We start from the raw sequence: 19,204 nt of genomic DNA on the forward strand, positions 1-19,204 counted from the left end.
AAACTTGAAGAGGTTATCCCTCAACTGTGAAGTACCCCATGGAACATATAGAGACTAAGGAGGAATTTGGGAGCAGAGTCTCACCTTTCATGACCCTATCCTCAAGAGAAAAATCCAGTTTCAGGTTACAATTTCTAAAGTGTAAACTCTGAACTAATGAACTCTGTGATGCTTTCATCAATCTCTAATATTTTTCTTGTGGGATTTCTTTTCAAATTTTTGTTTTCAGTATCCCCCCTTTTAAGTAGCTTTTTTAAAATAAATTTTTTATTAAGTATAACTAACATACCGTGTTACATTAGTTTCAGATGTACAATATAATGATTCAACAATTCTATACATTTCTCAGTGCTCATCACATTAAGTGTACTGTTAACCCCCCTTCACCTATTTCACCAACCCCCCAACTCCCTCTGGCAACCACCTGTTTGTTCTCTGTATTAAACTTCTAAAAGTTTGTTATCTTACAACAAGATCCATATTTCTCTCCCCTGATGAATGTCATCTTTCCTGCCTGAATGTCCCAAGGCCTCTCTTCCTCCAGTGAGCACAAAAAAACCTTGGAGGGTCCTTAGGTTGAATCCAGTATCAAAGGGAGTGTGCAATTTCCCTGTGTAAAGAATTGGAAGTCCTCGTCTCTCCTGCTGATGAGCACTCCCCTCCTTCCTTTTGCAGTACAGTCCCTATAAGCGAAAACATCTTGCTTTTAAACCTTTTCTGTACCCCCTTCTCCCAAAATTTGGCCTAGTCAATGAAGTATAGAACAACACAGACTCCAAGAGGAGCAGAAGTGTAATGCAGGATGAAGCAAGTGCCTGCTAATGAGACCCCTTAATTTCTTACTTTTGTGTCCTCTTCTGGGCCTGTGGGAGCCTTCCACTCCTGGAGAGGCTGCATCTAAACTCCTACCCTGGGCTTTTCAGAAAGGCTTTGTTGTTTCAGGTAAGCATCATAAACTAAAGCTGGCTGTGTATCTGTTTGACTATCTGTCTGGCCTCTGTTGTACCTTTCATGTCTCAGACTCCTCAGGCTCCTCAAAATCAAGTGTACCTATTTCTCCTCAGGCTAGATAGGTAAGTGTTCTGTAGATGCTCCTGTCTGGGTCAGGAAGACAACTCCAACTTCCCCCAAATCAGTTACTTTACTTTAATTTTTTTTTAAGTTTATTTATTTTGAGGGGCGCCTGGGTGGCTCAGTTGGTTGAGTGTCCGACTTTGGCTTAGGTGATGACCTCCCAGTCTGGCAGTTTGAGCCCCGTGTCAGGCTTTGTTCTGACAGCTCAGAGCCTGGAGCCTCTTTCAGATTCTGTGTCTCCCTCTCTTTGCCCCTTCCCCAGCTCACACTCTGTCTCTCTCTCAAAAATAAATAAACATTAAAAAAAAGTTTTATGTATTTTGAGAGATAGAAAGCACGAGTGGAGGAGGGGCAGAGAGAGAGGAGAGAGAGAATCCAAGCTGGCTGTGCACTGCCAGTGCAGAGCCTGATGCAGGGCTTGAACTAATGAACCATGAGATCATGACCTGAACCAAAGTTGGACACTCAATCTACTGAGCCACCCAGGTGCCCCCAAATCCGTTAATTTCAAAGACTTTGGTTCCTTTTATGTATAATTAGGGATTAGTGTACAAGAGATGACCCAAAACTTCCAAGATTGATCCTGGAACCATAATATCTTGAAATGTTTAAGGGAAAAAAAAAAAAAAAAAAAGGAAACTCTCATCATGACCAGATTGGGTTAGAGATCTGTGAGAAAAGGAGGCTTAAAAAGTAAAAGCCTAAATCCTTAATTGCCACCTAGAAGTTGTAACATCTCATTAAGGATATTTCTAAAAATTCTTTTCTGGAAAGTCTTTTATGTACTTGCACAAAGCCCCTGATAGCAAAAGATCAAGCCCTCCTACGTTTAGAGGAGGTGTGCCAATTATCACTTAATACCTCCTTATTTCAGATCTATCCTTCATTGCTTTGCTTGGGATACTAGAACATTTCTTCCTTAAGCTCAATGTTGATCTTTATCAGTAGAGAGTGCTGGAAGGCCAATTTCATCTACATAAGCAAGTGGTTTCTTCCTTCTGGCTTCTGCTTACTAGTACCCCAGCTGTGGGGGAGTCCTGCTTGCCCCCCAGTGCCCACAGTTTCCTGCCTCAGCTACTGTGTACCAGCTCTGGCTAGGGCGATCTAGTGTGCTACTGTGTCATCTGATGACTTGTGACTGCAGTCACACCCTCTCCGGTGAGGTCAGTGTCCCAGCCTTAGGGAGAGGCTCCACCCACCCCTGCCTCCTCCCACCCCCCCCTCACCCTGTCCAAGTAGGTTCTTTTGGTTACCCTCCCTCTGCCTTAGGGTATTCTTTAGAGTTCTCTTTTATTCCCTCATAGTAGTTAGCTCCCTTTAAGTAGTTAATAATTCTTTATATTAAACTGTCCCTGCTCAAAATACTGTGATTGCTATCTCCTGAATGTCCTTTCATTGACCTTGATGCTGAAAATGCAATTACTGGTAAAGGACGGTACCCTAGTAGGTCAAGGTTTTGATAAATTCAAAATCCATTGAACATGTGAAAATACATCGGTCCTAATATTACTAGAAACTATACAAAATGAGTCAGAATGAGTTTTATTCAGCTGGAAGTCATATCTATGAATTTTATATTTAGAATTGTTATTAAATCATTGTATAGTTTAATGGTAGTGAAATGAACTCTAACAAATTTTGGAGACTGAGATTTCTGGAATAAGAGAGTGATTCTCCCTTTTCCTTGAGTAGCATCAGCACCAAGAATAGCAAAAAGTCTCAATTTTTTAATATTTTAGATATCCAGTTCTTTAAAATTGGCAAAAAAAAAAAAAAAAAAAAAAAACCTCCCCAATCTGTCCATCAGATTAAGAAATTCCATTGCCACACACACAACATGTATGACTGACTCTAGACCAGTGCTGTGCAGTAGAAATAGATGGTAGGCCTCAAATGTAATTTAAAATTTTCTATGGTCACATTAAAGAAAAGTGAGAAACAGGTAAAATTAATTTTAACAATATATTTAATTTAGGGGCACCTGGGTGGCTCAGTCAGTTCAGTGGCTGACTTTAGCTCAGGTCATGATCTCATGGCTCGTGAGTTTGAGCCCCGTATTGGGCTCTGTGCTGACAGCTCAGAGCCTGGAGCCTGCTTCAGATTCTGTGTCTCCCTGTCTCTCTGCCTGTTTCCTGCTCACACTCTGTGTCTCTGTGTCTCTCAAAAATAAATAAACATAAAAAAAAATTTAAAAAGCCCAATATATTTAATTTAATCCAAAGTAGTGAAAATATTATCAAGATAATAATCATTATTAAATTATTAATTAACATTAAATTGTTGATATTTACATTCTTTTATATGTACCAAGTATTTGAAACCCGGTATGTGCTTTATGCTGTAAAACTTCTCAGTGTAGACTAGTCACATTTCAATGTTTATTTATTTTTGAGAGAGAGAGAGAGAGAGAGACAGGGAGGGAGAGAGCATGAGCAGGGAGAGGCAGAGAGAGAGGGAGACACTGAATCTGAAACAGGCTCCAGAGTCTGAGCCGTCTGCACAGAGCTGGACACTGGGCTTGAACTCGTGAACCACGAGATTATGACCTGAGCTGAAGTCGAATGCTTAATTGGCTAAGCCACTGAGGCACCCTAGACTAGTCACCCTTCAAATGCTCAATAGCCACATATGGCTAGTGGCCACTCTGTTGGACAGTGCAGCTCTTGAATATGGGTTGACCACTATGTGAGGTCACAGGAGCGACTTTAAGTTGTGACTTTTTGGGACACAGTTAAGAAAAAAGGAACTGCATGAAAAATATTGGACTTTATCCTATAGCTTTATTGAACCTATTAATATTGTATTTTAAACCATTTTTTGTGTTGGATACAAATAAATGTAGTAGTGATGATGTGTATTACTTTAGGAATCAAGAATTTCAGTATAAAAGAAAAGGAAGTGCAATTACAGAATTAAGAATCTAGGTTGGGAACACTGTTGGGCATTACTGTGGAGTTTGTTACTCCTGTTAATCCTGTTGATCTGAACCCACTTATTGGTAGCATGAAGATTACAGAAACTGTTAAAAATAGCAGTTTGGAGACATTTTCTGACTCAAAGCATACTTAGTAGAATGAAACTGTAAGTTCCTGACTTGACCTTGAGTCAGGGGAAGCCATGTGAAATATCCAAAATCCAGTTGGATCTAATTTTAAAGATCCTTAGGAGTTACATTGTATGAATATGACAGAACACAATTTCATCAGGTCTTTGTGTCTTAAAATTAAATTCAAAAGACATTACTGTGGAACCTCAAGTTTAAGGGTCTCTAGATACATCTACATATCTTTACTTTTTAATGGAAAGATATTTACATATCTTAACATATGTAAATTTATATATCTTAAGATTTCAAAACTCAATCAAGGGGCGCCTGGGTGGCTCAGTTGGTTAAACGTCCGATTTTGGCTCAGGTCATGATCTCATGGTTGGTAGGTTCGAGCCTTGCATCAGACTCTGTGCTGACAGCTCAGAGCCTGGAGCCTGCTTCAGATTCTGTGTCTCCCTCTTGCCCTGCCCCTAACCTAACTCATGCTTTGTTTCAAAAATAAATACATTAAAAAGAAAAAAACTCAAGTAATCAACTTGACTAGGAGCTACAGACTTCTTAGGGAGAAAAACTTCAGCAGGGGAAGTGGGCTAGGTGATCACCTCTCTATTTATATATTTAGGTATATATTTTCTTTTTTTTTCCTGGAGTATTTTAAAGCAAATCCCAGATATCATATCTTTTCACCCAGTTATTACCCCATGACATTATGAAGTCATTAACATAATCATATATAGAGTTTAGGGTTGCTGATGGGGTCTCAAATAAGATTCTTAACCTTGCAGCCCAAGTATCTGCTAATAAATAGCTTCGGTTCACTGGTATGCTAATTGCTTTCTTTAGGTGGGTAAGCATCTTCTAACCTTAGAATAAATCATAGAAATATAAAAGAGAAGATACCATTAGTATTAATATTTTTTTGTGTTAAGAAAGTGGCTTCGGGGCACCTGGGTGGTTCAATTGGTTGAGGGTCTGACTTCGGCACAGGTCATGATCTCAAGGTTCATATGTTCAAACCTGGGCATCAGGCTCTGAGCTGACAGTGCAGAGCCTACTTAGGATTCTATCCCTCTCCTCTCTGCCCTTCCCCCACTTCTGTGTGTACTCTCTCTCTTTCTCAAAAACAAATAAATAAAACTTTTTTAAAAAGCTGCTTTGCATATTTGATGGTTTGTTTTTTTTTTTAATGTTTTTATTTAGGGGCACCTGCTTGGCTCAGTGGCCAAGCGTCCAACTTCGGCTCAGGTCATGATCTCACAGGTCATGGGTTCAAGCCCTGCATCAGGCTCTGCGCTGACAGCTCAGAATCTGGAGCCTGCTTCAGATTCTGTGTCTCCCTCTCTCTCTCTGCCTCTCCCCCACTCACACTCTATCTTTCAAAAAACTAAATAAGCATTAAAACAAAAGAAAAAAAGTTTTTATTTATTTTGAGAGAAGCAGAGAGAGAACAGGGGAAGGGCAGAGAGAGAGGGAGAGAGAAAAATCCCAAGCAGATTGTGTACTGTCAGCACAGAGCCTGATGCAGGGCTTGATCACACGAACCTCGAGATCATGACCTGAGCCGAAATCAAGAGGCAGACGCTTCACCGACTGAGCCACCCAGGTACCCCTGCATATTTGATGTTTTATAGATCTGTCACAGGAGGATGGGTTTGGACTGGTAGCTTTGTAACTAATTTGGAATGTTTGAGCAATACAGATTTTTTATTTTAAGATGAAACCTTATTAAATTATTCTTAATATTTTGAAATATCTAAGATACCTTTGGATTCCTAATATTTATACACCTAGGGTATTGGATTTACGAGTATGAATTTCTACCCAGAAAGTTTTGCTTATTATAAGTTAAAGCACTTGAAGTATGTAAAGGGAAATGCTGGAGATGAAGCAGTCCACTATGTGAATACATTTATAAGCATGCTCTTCCAATCCCTAGCTCCTTGTCACTTTCCAATGTAAGAATGACCACAGAGCCTACAAAATGGGGCTGCAATATAGAAAAGCTGCCCGGACACTAACAGGTTGCTAGCCTGCCCTATGTATTTATAGCTTCCACCAAGATGGGCGACTTAGGGACTTATGGTCTCTAAGTCCCTCCCTGCTCATCAGAGCCAGCCAGCATCTTAACACACAATTGAATGAAGGAGCATGATAGAATGAAAAATGCTAGGTATGCACCTGGGTTTTGCCATATATTGATTTTTCATTGTGTGCACTGCCTTCTGCCACCGTAATGTGGGAAAGCACCCTAGAAGAGATGGTCCCAGCATTAGGAGCATCCACAGGGCCAGAGCTGTTATGCTTATTCTTTGGGTAGCCTTGAGGCAACCCCTACTGGCAGGCAGATGCTACCATAGTCAGAAGAACTCCGAAAATGCATTCCTTCCTGGAAAAAGATAGACTCCTATCTAAACTCAGACTGATGTCTCATTTTATGGGACAAGTTGTCCAACATGTGCCTAAATTACAAACCACACATCCCTTCCAACTTCCAAATCACTGGTGAGACAGAAGCAAAACTATGGCACTAAGCAAAACTATATAAAACTTTTCAGCAAGCAGGCTTTATGTGGCCTGAGGCTCTACTAAGGATCAAGATGAACTCTAATGCTACAGTCCACCAGATTTTGGGACTCAGTCTATGTCAATATTATTATCTATCTGGTATTCCATTAGTGTCACTCCAACCTTGAGAGCTTTCTTTCTTGTCTGTTGCCTCCTTATTGTCAAGTACTCACTTATATCCTGGGTTCCTTTGCAGCCCAGGTCACCCTGGACATCATACAGCACATATGTTCTAGCAGGATGTGAAAAGGAATTTTAATAACCCAGATGGCAGTAGTCTTATGACATTCTTTTGACCATCCCCATGACTCTATGGGGCTCTAGACCATCCTTGAGGCTACAAGAGTGACAAGCCACAACTACATCAAAATTTGTAGCAAATAAGGTAAGTCTGGAGACAATTCATGGCAACTTTATCCTAGGGGGGGAAAAAAAAGGAATTACTGTGTGGCATTCAAGATGGACTAAGTGAAGACCACAAAGAAATTTTGTAGGGTGTATGGAGATACCAGATAAATAACCTCAGGTCTAGTGTATGAAATGGGAGACTGGGCTAAACCAGGATTCTTAAGTCCTCACCTTGCTTACCACCATAGTTTACTGCTGCATATCAGGAAGGTCCATCTTCCCTGCCCTTTTCCACCATAGCTCTTTCCTTCAGATGTCTTTGGCAGTGGTAATTCATGGCCACTGAGTAGTTGGTACACAACAGACTTTAACATTGTCTGTAAAGTTCTTGGCTGCATATTCCACCTTTGGGATGCAATGTGCTAGATACTATAAAAATTCTGCCATCTAAAGGTTACCTAAGACATGGATCCTCCCTGACATTGTGTGTGTGTGTGTGTGTGTGTGTGTGTGTGTGTGTGTGTGAGAGTGAGCTGCTTTGGAATATAAAGAACTCATCTTTAGCGACATTTGGTTTTATATCCTTTTTCTAGCTCTAATCCTTGGAACTGGGATTTTTGAACTAGAGAGACCCATTGTAAAACCTGTGGGGATTCTAGAAAAAGGCCTAATGCAACTAGGGATGCCACTGGGGCTCTACAAACCAAGGAGTTGTCTCTTACCTCTGTAAAGGAAGAATAAAATAGCTCAGGAATTTTAACTGTGATTCAAGGAAGATAGAAAAATATAACCTTACAATTGAAGAAGTATTCCAGTTTCTTTACAAGAGAGGAACAATGCATTAATTGGTTTGGGTAGATCCTGGACATTGGTGGACAATTACTAAAAGTTATTAATTACTGGGGGTACCTGGGTGGCTTAGTCGGTTGAACATCTGACTCTTGATTTCAGCTTAGGTCATGATCTCACAGTTCGTGAGATTGAGCCCCATGTGGGAGACTCTGCTGGCAGCATGGAGACTGCTTGGGATTCTCTCTCTCTCTCTGCCTCTCCCTTGTTCTCTCTCTCTCTCTAAATAAATAAACAAACTCTCCCCTCCACTTTTGGGTGGTGGGGGAGGTGCAGAGAGAGAGGGGAGAGACAACTCCAAGCAGGCTCCGTGTGCCATCAGTGTGAAGCCCAAGATCATGACCTGAGCCGAAATCAAGAGCCAGATGCCCAACCGACTGAGCCACCCAGGCACCCCTAGTCTGACTCCATTTTTGATGTTTGACCGCTGACAGTCCTCAAGCCCCATCACTCCCTTTTTCCGTCCTGCCGCACACCTGGACATGCTGCTAAGAAAACCCAGGTTTCCTTGGTGTGGATGGGAATCCAAGCCACACAAATCCCAGCCTGTGGAAGAGGGAGTCTTCATCTTGGACCTCCTCCACCTCCAGTCACTATAAAAACCCAAGCCACTTGCCCCTTCTGCTCCAGCCAAACAGACTGGCTTGAGTGTTGGCCATGCTTGCCCCCGAAAGCCTCACTATGTGAGAATGAATCTTTCAGACCCTCTTGGTGAGTGTATTGCATCACCATCTCCAGCTCCGAGCCAATTTTGGATGGGTGGATACCACCCTCCACGGAGCAACCACAAAGCAAACCCCAAAGTAGAAACTATTCAAATGCCCAGCCACCAGATAAATGGACAGATAAAGTATTGCATAGTCACCCACTGGAACTTTAATAATAAATGAACCTCTATTTCCTGTAATCTTACAATGTTTAACAAAAGGAACGAACGCAAAAGAATATATTATTTTATTATTATTTTTTAAAATTTGAGTGTAGTTGACATAATGTTTCACTATTTTCATGTGTATAACATAGTGATTCATAGTGATTCCATACATTATGCTATGCTCACCACAAGTATAGCTACCATCTGTCACCATACAATGTTATTACAATATCATTGACTGTATTCTCTATGCTGTACCTTTTACTCCTGCAACTTATTCAGTCCATAACCGGAAACCTGTATCTCCCCATCCTCCTCACCCATTTTGCCCATCTCCCACCCCCCTTCTTTCCGGCAACCATCAGTTCTCTGTATTTATAGGTCTAATTCTGCTTTTTGTTTATGTATTCATTTGTTTTGTTTTCTAGATTCCACATATGAGTGAAATCATATGATATCTGTCTTTCTCAGTCTGTCTGCTTTCACTTAGCATAATACCCTAGGTCCATCCATGTTGTCACAAATGGCAAGATCTCATCCTCTTTTATGGCTACGTAATATTTCATTGTGTGTGTATACATACATAAACATGGGTATATGTACATACATACATGCACACACACACCACATCTTCCTTATCCAGTCATCTATCAGTAGACACTTAGGGTGCTTCCATATTTTGGCTATGGTAAATAATGCTGCAGTAAACATAGTGCATAGTAGTGCACGTGTCTTTTCAAATTACTGTTTTCATTTTCTTTGAGTAAATACCCAGTAGTGGAATTATTGGATCATGTGGTATTTCTATTTTGAGTTTTTTTGAAGAATCTCCATACTGCTTTTTCACAGTGGCTGCACCAATTTACATTCCCATCAACAGTGCATGAGGGGTCCTTTTTCTCCACATCCTTATAACACTTGTTATTTCTTGTCTTTTTTACATTAGCCATTCTGACAGGTGTGGAATGATACCTCTTTGTGGTTTTGATTTGCATTTCCCTGATGTTGAGTGATATTGAGCATCTTGTCAAGTGTCTGTTGCCTGTCTGGATGTCTTCTTTGGAAAAATACCTATTCAAGTCTTCTATCTGTTTTTTTTAACTGGATTGTTTGTTTTGGTGTTAAGTTGTATACTTTTTTTTAATATATATTTTAGATATTAACCCTTTATCAGATATATCATCTGCAAATATCTTATGCCATTCAGTAGGTTGCATTTTTGTTTTGTTGATGGTTTCCTTTGCTGTGCCAAGTGTTTTATTTTGATGTATTCCCAGTAGTTTATTTTTGTTTTTGTTTCCCTTGCCTCAGGAGGCATATCTAGAAAAATGTGTCTATTGATAGCCAATGTCAGAGAAATTACTGCCTATGTTCTCTTCTAGGATTTTTATGGTCTCAGGTCTCACATTTAGGTCTTTACTCCATTTTGAGTTTATTTTTGTGACTAGTGTTAGAAAGTGGTCTAGCTTCATTCTTTTGCACGTAGCTGGCCAGTTTTCCCAACACCATTTATTGAAGAGACTGTCTTTTCCCCATTGTATATTCTTGCCTCCTTTCTCATAGATTAATTAGCCATCTAATTGTGGGTTTATTTCTGGACTCTCTATTCTGTTCTATTTATCTATGTGTCTATTTTTGTACCAGTGCCAGACTGTTTTGATTACTGTAGCTTTGTAGTATATCTTGAAATCTAGAATCATGATACCTTCAGCTTTGTTCTGCTTTCTCAAGATTGCTTTGGCTATTCGGGATCTTTTGTGGTTCCATACAAATTTTAGTATTATTTGTTCTAGTTTCTGTGAAAAATGCTATTGGTATTTTGATAGGGAATCATATTAAATCTGTAGATTGCTTTGTGCAGTATGGACTTTTTAACAATATTAATTCTTCCAATCATGAGCATTTGTGTCATCTTCATTTTCTAATATATTCTTTATGACTGCATTTAAATAAAGGGTAAGAGCAGGCAAAGTTAACCTATGTTAAAAGTCAGGATGGTCACCACCATTCTTAGAGTAGTAGGTTACTGGAAAGGAGCACAAAGTGGGTGCTTTTTTGAATGTCAGGCTCAATTTGGAAAAAAAATAAAAGCGGAGCAGGATGAGGGAATGTTCTCAGCTCTGAGGGACGAGGTCTGGCTTGGCCTTTTGGGCTGAAGGATTAAGAATGTGAACTGGCTCCATCCAGTGGCCAAATGTGGATATGCCATGTCAATGCTTAAAAGCAGGACATAACAGGCCTCTCTTGGACGCCTCATAGTGTCAGTCAATTTTGGGAGTGGGGTGAAGATTCTGGGCTCATAAATGGGATAGAGTATGTCAGTAGGACCTGAAATCAGTATTTCTGTCCTGCTACAGAAATCTGGGCTCAGCCAGGCTGAGGGGGGACAAATGACTTCCCTGAAGGGAAAGTTAGGAAGCCCAGGGAAAGGTGGACCCTACCCCAGCCCTCCTATCTCCATCCAGGCTTTATCTGCCCCATGAGGCAGTCTGGGCTGGGTTTGGACTTCAGCTTTACTCAGGTATATGCTAATCTAGTGATCCCCATTCTAGAAGTGAGGGAACTGAGGCCCAGGTAGTTTGGCTTATGTAAATAGCAGAATTAAGATTTCAACTCAGGTCTGTCTACCTCCAAACCCAGCCCTAAACCGTGATTCTCTATGTAGTGTCTTAACCTCTTCTGTTCCATGGCTCCCTCTGGAAGTCTGTGAAGCCTATGGACCCATCTCAGAATACTGTTTTAAAAATCATAAAATAAAATACGTACGGGGGAATGGGGGAGGGAAAAAATACATAAGATTAGCGATCCTATTGAAATTGCCAAGAACTGATGATCTTATTAAAACACATATACCACAATATTTTTTCAATTGTGGCATAGCATGTGCTATCTATGTGTTTCTTTATTGATGTCTTAAATACAAAGTGGGTCTGAAAACAATTTTCAGAAAGTGATGAGTGTAAATATTTTGAAATGTCTGCTACACTGGTGATGTGAATAAAACTATCAGTGACTTCACTGGTGACAAGTCATGTATCACATTCTGTTTGAAGGAAATGTTGAATTTCCATCAGAGGTCAGTGAAAATAAGGATATAATCGTGTTCTTATCTAAGTACCTGGATCTCCTGCATACTAGGCTGGGTCCATTGTGGATCCCAATGGGATCCCTTTCTGGGAACAGGGACAGCTTGAGCTATGCAGAGCTTAGATTGTTTTCTTGTGAAAGGAGCAGACCAGGGAGGGCCACTGGCTGAATGATATAAGGTAGAACACAGAAGGCATGTTTTATTTTCATAATTGTGTTTTGGTTTTATTTTGCATTAGGGAATAGCATCAAAGCTTTGATTTTATCGAAAGTATTCCATGAGACAGAGCTGGTATGAGTATTTAAGTTTCAAAAAGGTGATGAGTTGATTTAGAGAGAATATTCATACAATAATACGTAGTACAGGTGGTACGGGGATGTGGCAAAAAATGTGAAAGGCAGGGGGCACCTGGGTGGTTCAGTGGATTAAGTGGCTGTCTGACTTTGGCTCAGGTCATGATCTTGTGGTTTGTGAGTTGGAGCCCCGCATCGGGCTCTCTGCTATCAGTGCAGAGCCTGCTTTGGATCCTCTCTCTCTCTCTCTCTCTGTCTCTCTCTCTGTCTCTCTGTCTCTCTCTCTCTCTCTCTCTCTCCGCCCCCCCCCCCCCCACTCACACACACTCCCTCTCCCTCTCTCTCAAAATAAATAAACATTACAATTTTTTTAAGAGGTGGAAAAAATGTGAAAGTGGTAGCAATCCTGTTTTGAATCACTGGATCAGGAGATAGGAATCACTTTCATTTTACAGAATTTGAGAGGTTCTTCTGGTTCAGCCCAGCAGTCCCTGCAGCCCTGAATGGGACCGGGGGCTGACGTAAATACACGGTATTTAGGAAAAGCTCAGCAATCCTGGTCCACACCCTTTTATTTCTGGATACACTCAAGGGCAGCATTTCAAACCGTAGGTCACCACCCAGAAGCGGGTTGTGAAATCAGTTAAGGGACCACGTCCAGCATTTAGAAAATATGAAATAGAACAGAGTAGAAAATATCAAAGCATGTTGTGGGTAGTTAGGGTAATTATTATTTTGTGATGCTTATGCTGTGGACCGCCAGGCAAAATACATTTCCCCCAGTGGGTTACAGGGGAAAGCATCTGCTCTGTGGAAACAGCCTTGCCTTAACCCAAGCCTCTCTCTATAACCCTTGAGCCTCTCTCTATATTCAGTGCCCTCTATTTTGGAGGGATTGAGTTCTCCAGGAGGGAGGACTGGGACCAGGCCAAATAGGCCCCTGGAGCTTTTCAATGTCAGTGTCACCTTCCTGATCTCAGCCTGATGTTCCTCTTTCCAGATTTTCAGCTCACACCCAGGTCTTTTGCTTCCAAACATTCCATCACATTTCCAGTTACAGCATTTCTTTATCTCCTGTGGTTTCCTCATTTTGTGGCCACACTTCCCACTCCAATGTGCAATATCTGGGTGGAGGATGTGTTCATCCTGAAGCAGCCTCTGTGTTGTTCTGCCCCACCTCTTCTAGGATCTGCCATCCTGGGGAACCAGAGGAGGCAGAGGGTTCTCTATAGATCTCAAGGGGTTCAGCCCCCCGATTTGGCTTAGCACTGTCTCCCATTGATCTCCCTAAGGGTGACTGGGTGGTAATTTGAGGGAGAAATCCTTGGATAGAGTACGTAGATAACTGTGTTGGCAGACCCTAAGACAAAGGGTTGAGTGTACATTTTAGTTTGGTCTATATGAAATTACCATTTTAATAAGTCCAAGAAGATCAGCGATTGGCAAGGTCATGTGGTTCAAGTAGTAGTTTATTTAGGAGACACAGGCAGGAGAGTAGGGAAGTGAGGCAGGGGAGGGAAGGACGCCAATAAAGATTATGTTATCTCTGTTACCCTGTGGGTAGCTGCAACCTGGAGAAACTCAGGGTAGTATACAACACACATCTCAGGGGCAAGGTTGGTGGGGTAGTTTTGTACCAACTCACCCCAGTCATTTGTTAAGGAGTCTTGAGGGGAGGGGGGGGACCATATGGCTGGGCAGGGGCAAAACAGGCTTCGTTAGCCAGAGCAAGCCCTCAGAGGAAGTAGTGTGGGCACTGCCAGTGGGAAGTCAGCAGTGTATATTGAGCAGGTGAGGCCAGAGTGAGGCCAGGGGATAGGAGGACCACCAAAGTGTCCACTGCGGGTGAGGCCACAGGATAGGAGAATCACCAAAGTGTCCGCTGTAGAAGCTATTCCCATGGATTTTCAAAGTGCCATTGGCTCTTGGCCACATACTCGAGCGTATAAGAAAACACAGTCATAGTTTTCTATAATAACTTATTTTCTGTTTTGAGACCCTAATCCACAGGATATTGAAAAGTAAGCCTCAGTTACTGTGAGGGTCACCCATTTCCCAGAACCTCATCACTTCTATGAGATTCAGTCAGTGCCAAGGTTCAACACTGTACCATCTGGTCTTTGGTGGCATCTGCCCATGGGGGTCTTCACTTAGATGTCATTTCCTGCCTTCCTGTTGGTCACCAGTCCCTCCCATCCACACTCAATCTGATCCGCTGGCACCTTCAGCCCCGGCAGGGCACTGAATATGTCATTCAACTGCTTCTGTGCCAGGTGAGGGTGTGGGATGGGGGCTGCCTGTAGCCCTGCTCATCTTGGATTCACCATTACCGTGTCCCTCTGCCTCTGGACCCCATAAACCCCAGGACTCTGGCTGGGAGGCAGAGCACAGAATCTCTCTAATGTCTACATTGACTTGCTTCTCTCAGACCTCTTATCTTCTCCCTGGCCTGGGGAGTAATTTTTTAGATTGATATAGGATAGAAAGGGAAGCTTGATTTCCTCAAGCCCCTGTATTCCCGTATCATAAATGTGTTTAAAAAATATTTTAACATGGGATGCCTGAATGGCTCAGTCCATTTAGCATCTGACTTCACCTCAGGTCATGATCTCGTGGTTCATGGGTTCAAGCCCTGCATCGGGCTCTGTGCTGACAGCTCAGAGGCTGGAGCCTGCTTGGGATTCTGTGTGTCGCTCTCTTTCTGCCCCACCCCCACTTGCACTCTGTCTCTCTCTCTCTCAAAAATGAATAAACATTAAAAAACTTTTTTTGTAAATGAATAAAAAAATGAAAATATTTTAACAATTATATTTCAGAATTTTTTAAACTTTTTATTTTAAAATAAAATTATCTAAATTATAGACAGGAATTTTAAGAAATAATTCCAAGAGCTCCTGTATACCTTTCATCCAGTTTCTCCCCTTGTAACATCTTGCAAAACTATAGTACAATGTTGTGTCCGGGAAATTGATATTGATACAATCCCCCTACTTTATTCAAGTCTGACCAGTTTTCTGTGCACTAGTGTGTGGTGTGTGTGCATGTGTGTGCATTTAGTTCCATGCAGTTTTATCTCATGTAGATTTGTGTGACCGTGAGAACAGTTCTGTCACCATGAGGGCCCCTCATGCCATTCTTTCATAGTCAAACAATTGCCATGCTCTTCCTTCCTTAAACCCTGGCATCCACTAATTTGTTCTAATCTGTTTGGTCTTGAGTAGTGTTCCATGGTAGGCATGGAATTTATTTAATCATTTTCCCACCGAGGACAACTGGATTGTTTCAAGTTCTGAGGCATATAATTGGTTTTTAACATATTTTGCTTTATGTTTTTTAAAACATTATTCTGAGAGAGAGTCCAAGGCTTTGTTACACTATCCCAGGGGTCCATTGGCACAAAAGTGTAGTTCTAAAGGAGAAGAGGACTATGTATCTCCACATTTCCTTCTCTCCATAAGGACTGGGTCAGAATGGGAACCACAGAAGGAGCTATTTCAGAGCTTCACGTCTTCTGTGCTGCTGGGGGAAACCTGAGGCAGGTGGTCTCTGTCACCACAGTGAGTCACCAAGCTGATCTTCACTGTAATGAGGGGAGTGTGTCTGTGGAAAGGAGAGTCGGAATGAGAAGGGCCCGGAAGAAAGAGAGGGGCCCAGGCACACGACAAATTTAAACCCAACCATGGCCCCAAACTTAAGGAACATCTGTTATGCTCACGATGGGGTGGTGAGTGATTCTGAGGAGACAGAGGGCTTGTCTCAGGGCCAAGTCCCATACCTGTATCTTCAGGGGCAGGGAACAGCTGGGAGAAGTGAGCTGTGAGTGGGCTAGAGCATTCAAGGATGCAAAGACTCAGAGCTAGAAGTGACTGTGATAGCACAAGCTGCTGGGAGTTTTAGCAGAGGCAACCTCCTGCTAGGTGCAAGCCCATTTCATTCAGCGACCTCAGCTGGCACTGATCTACACTTGACTTCACCTCTTTTGGTTGGAGGAGTCAGGGCACACATTGTGATGACCACTGAACCTCTGTCCTCCAAGAGTAGACCCCTAACTGGGGTGTTTTGGAGGAAGCTCGTGCTATATCTAAGTACCAAGGAATGTCAGTAGCTAAGAAGCCGTTTAGGAGAAAGATGCTACAGAAAGGTCAGGGGTGCATCAGAGTCTGCAGGAGGAGACCATAAGTCATCAGAGGTAAACCAGCCACCATTGTGCAACTGCTAAAGAATGAATGGGCGTTGGCATTGAGCATCAGTGGCTGCTCAGCTTACAAGAAAATTGACAACCACACAGTACATGCCTCCCGATGGATGAATAGCACCACCTGTGAAGTATAAGAGCTGAATCTGATCAGATCTCTAGCTTCCAATTTACAGGAAAACAAGAGGGCAGAGAAACGTTCAAGACCACCACAAGGATGCAATCAGCACAGTCTAGACCATGGGAAACCTGACATACAGGACAAACAACCAGTTTCCTCAATAAGTTTTGAGGAAAAGCAAAAAGATGGAGGTGGAGAAAGAACCTATAGGTTTAAAAAGACAATATATAAACCAACCATTCACAGTGTGTGGACCTTCCTCTATAGACAGAAGAAGCCTCAGGGACTGGAGTCTGTGTACAAAAAACATTAGTACCAGCCTTAGATAAGAGTAGGTAATTCTTGGGGAGGCTTTCTACATAGAAGCATGTGTTCCCTCAGTAAACTTTTGTTGAGTGTTTGCAGTGTGTCCATCCCATTGGCCAGACTATGGTGCGAGGGATCCTCAGATGGGTGACAAATAACTTCTGTCCTGGAACAGCTAACTAGATCTGAGTTGGAACGGTTGGAGAGCAGGAAGGAGAAAAAAATCAAACAGAATATTCACGTACATTGTAGGCAAGAGAGCACTGATATGGGAGCCAGAAAACCCTGGTGGGTTCTCGTCAACCGTGTGTTTCTGGGCAAGGCTCTCTGAGCCGTAACGTAAGCGCTATATTAAAGCTAACGTGTAATATGTGGTTGAAGACATTTTGATAAGTGAACAAATACATTGATTTCAAACAAATAAGCTTGTAGCAAGGGACTGGTAAGTGGTACAAAGGTTACACATGCCCCCCCCCCCCCCCAGGCTGAAAGCAGCCCCCTCCTAGGGCCCTGAACATGACAGGCTGGGCAGATGTACAAAAGGAGAGACATGTCTGGGTGGCTGGAAGGGATCAGCCGGTGGGGGCAGCACAGAAAGAGGAAATGGAAGAGGTGAGATGAGTAAAATTTCCTTCCTGTTGTGCCGTCAATGGAGCATGATAGGAAGAAGTTGGTCTGGCCTGACATCTAATCAAAGTAAGTAAACATGGGCTTTACCAGAACTTCTAAACTTGGGGGCAAGTTTGTTTAGGAGTTCCAACTTCAAGACCCTAGAGAGGGTCCGACTGACCCTGTCACGGGCTTAGCCCAGAACGGGGTGAAGTTTGCCCAGGGAAGACAGAGAAATGGAGAGAAAGAGATCGAGAGTGAGGCAGAGGATGAGGCAGGGCCAAATTGGGGCTCGTCCGTCAAAACGTCAGCTTGTCCAGTGCTGGTTGGGTTATGTTAGCAAATCAACTGCCCGGCTCTCTAGCTTCTGCTCTGTGAGGGTAGCACCAGGTACTCTGTGTGCAGATGAACCACTCTGACTGTGAGGAATTTGTGGTCTGGTAGGAGACAGATTTGTCCTTGAACAATATTTCCCTTACAGACTCAGGAAGCTCAGAACAGGGCATTAGGGATGTTAGGAGAGGCCTGGAGAGACTTGAGGAAGCTTCTGGGGAGGAGATGGCTTAGAGTTGGCTGGCAGAGGACAGGAAGGGTCAGGCTGCAGGCAAAATGTCCACAGGTTCACAGTTGGCCCTTGGCTGGCAATAGAAGCAGATGTTTTGAAAATGTGATGCCACTTTTTGCTGTAATGGTAAATGTGTCCAGTGTGTTAAAATTGTGTGTTAGGAGTGTGTCAGGACAGTATGAATTTTAAGGTCTCCATTCTGAAGTTGAAGCAACACTGTATCCTGTAGGAGAGGCCCTGTGCATCCCAGCTGCCTGTCATCAGGGTCTGGGTCCACACTCTTCACAGGGCAAATAATTGTTGCACTTCTTGAAGAGAGCAAAGAAGATGAGTTCAGAGACTTCTTCCCCCCAGCTCACTTTGATATGGGGAAGTCCCCTTTGTCCTTGACTGGTGCTGTCTCTGCTTTGGCTGCTTTGGGCTGGTGGAGAACAGCGAGTAACTAAACCCCAGGAGGAGAGCACTTTCTCTGCAGGAGAGAATTTGGGCAAGTGCTGCCCAGCTGTCTGCCACCTGCACTTCTCAGCAACAATCCCTGGGCAGAGAAGAGGGGGTCAAGAAGGAAAAGCGCAGGACAAGCGGTGGGCCGGTGCTGCTACTGGGCCAGGATTGGGGTGGGTCTATGGAGGGTAATTCCGGGAGAGTCTACCTAGCCAGGCTCAGACCTTCCTGGAATTCCCTGCCCCCAGAACCATGACTGACTTCCTCTAGCTGGAAACTGCCCATTCCAGGAGGACCCAGCCCTTGCTCGGAAGATGCCTCAGTGAATTCCAGGGAAACCTGGCCACCCATGCAAGGGCTCTGAACCCTCACAACCTGCCCTGCATACCAGAGTGTAGGTGTTTGAGGTGCTATGGGTGGAAATTCAACTCAACAGGAAGCAGATGGGCTGAGATATTTCAAAAGAGGATGAGAGGAGTGCCTGGGTGGCTCAGTAGGTTAAGCATCTGACTCTTGATTTCAGCTCAGGTCATGATCCCAGGGTCGTGGGATTGAACCCTGCATTGGGCTTCTCACTTAGTGTGGAGCCTGCTTAAGATTCTCTTTCTCTTCCTCTGTCCTTCTCCCTCAGCTCATGCTCTCTCTCTCTCTCTCAAAAAAAAAAAAAAAATTGAGGTGATTTGAACAGCAAAATCAATGATAATAATGGAATAAAATTAATACTCATAAGTCCATGCTGATATATATAAATAAAAAGAAGGGCCAAGTCTTTCTTACAGCAAAATCCAATTAATAAATATAAAAAGAACGATAGAAGTTGTGAGAAG

At 42.7% G+C, this 19,204-nt stretch overlaps 1 protein-coding gene across 2 annotated transcripts in view; it reads left to right on the forward strand.

Moving 5' to 3' along the window:
• The first annotated feature begins 853 nt into the window (after positions 1-853).
• ACKR2 (atypical chemokine receptor 2) overlaps positions 854-19,204 on the forward strand; it is a 37,792-nt gene continuing 19,441 nt past the window's right edge. The window contains exons 1-2 of one of the 2 annotated variants that reach the window (XM_040479962.1): positions 854-1,073; positions 6,885-7,073. The gene's annotated coding sequence lies outside the window, so the exon portion shown is untranslated. Of the gene's footprint in view, positions 1,074-6,884; positions 7,074-17,431; positions 17,459-19,204 lie in introns of those variants that run through there. The other variant, XM_040479959.1, reaches the window with a different exon arrangement.

The sequence above is a fragment of the Herpailurus yagouaroundi genome, unplaced genomic scaffold, assembly GCF_014898765.1.
Source record: "Herpailurus yagouaroundi ecotype Mexico unplaced genomic scaffold, PumYag 159, whole genome shotgun sequence".
Lineage (NCBI taxonomy): Eukaryota > Metazoa > Chordata > Mammalia > Carnivora > Felidae > Herpailurus > Herpailurus yagouaroundi.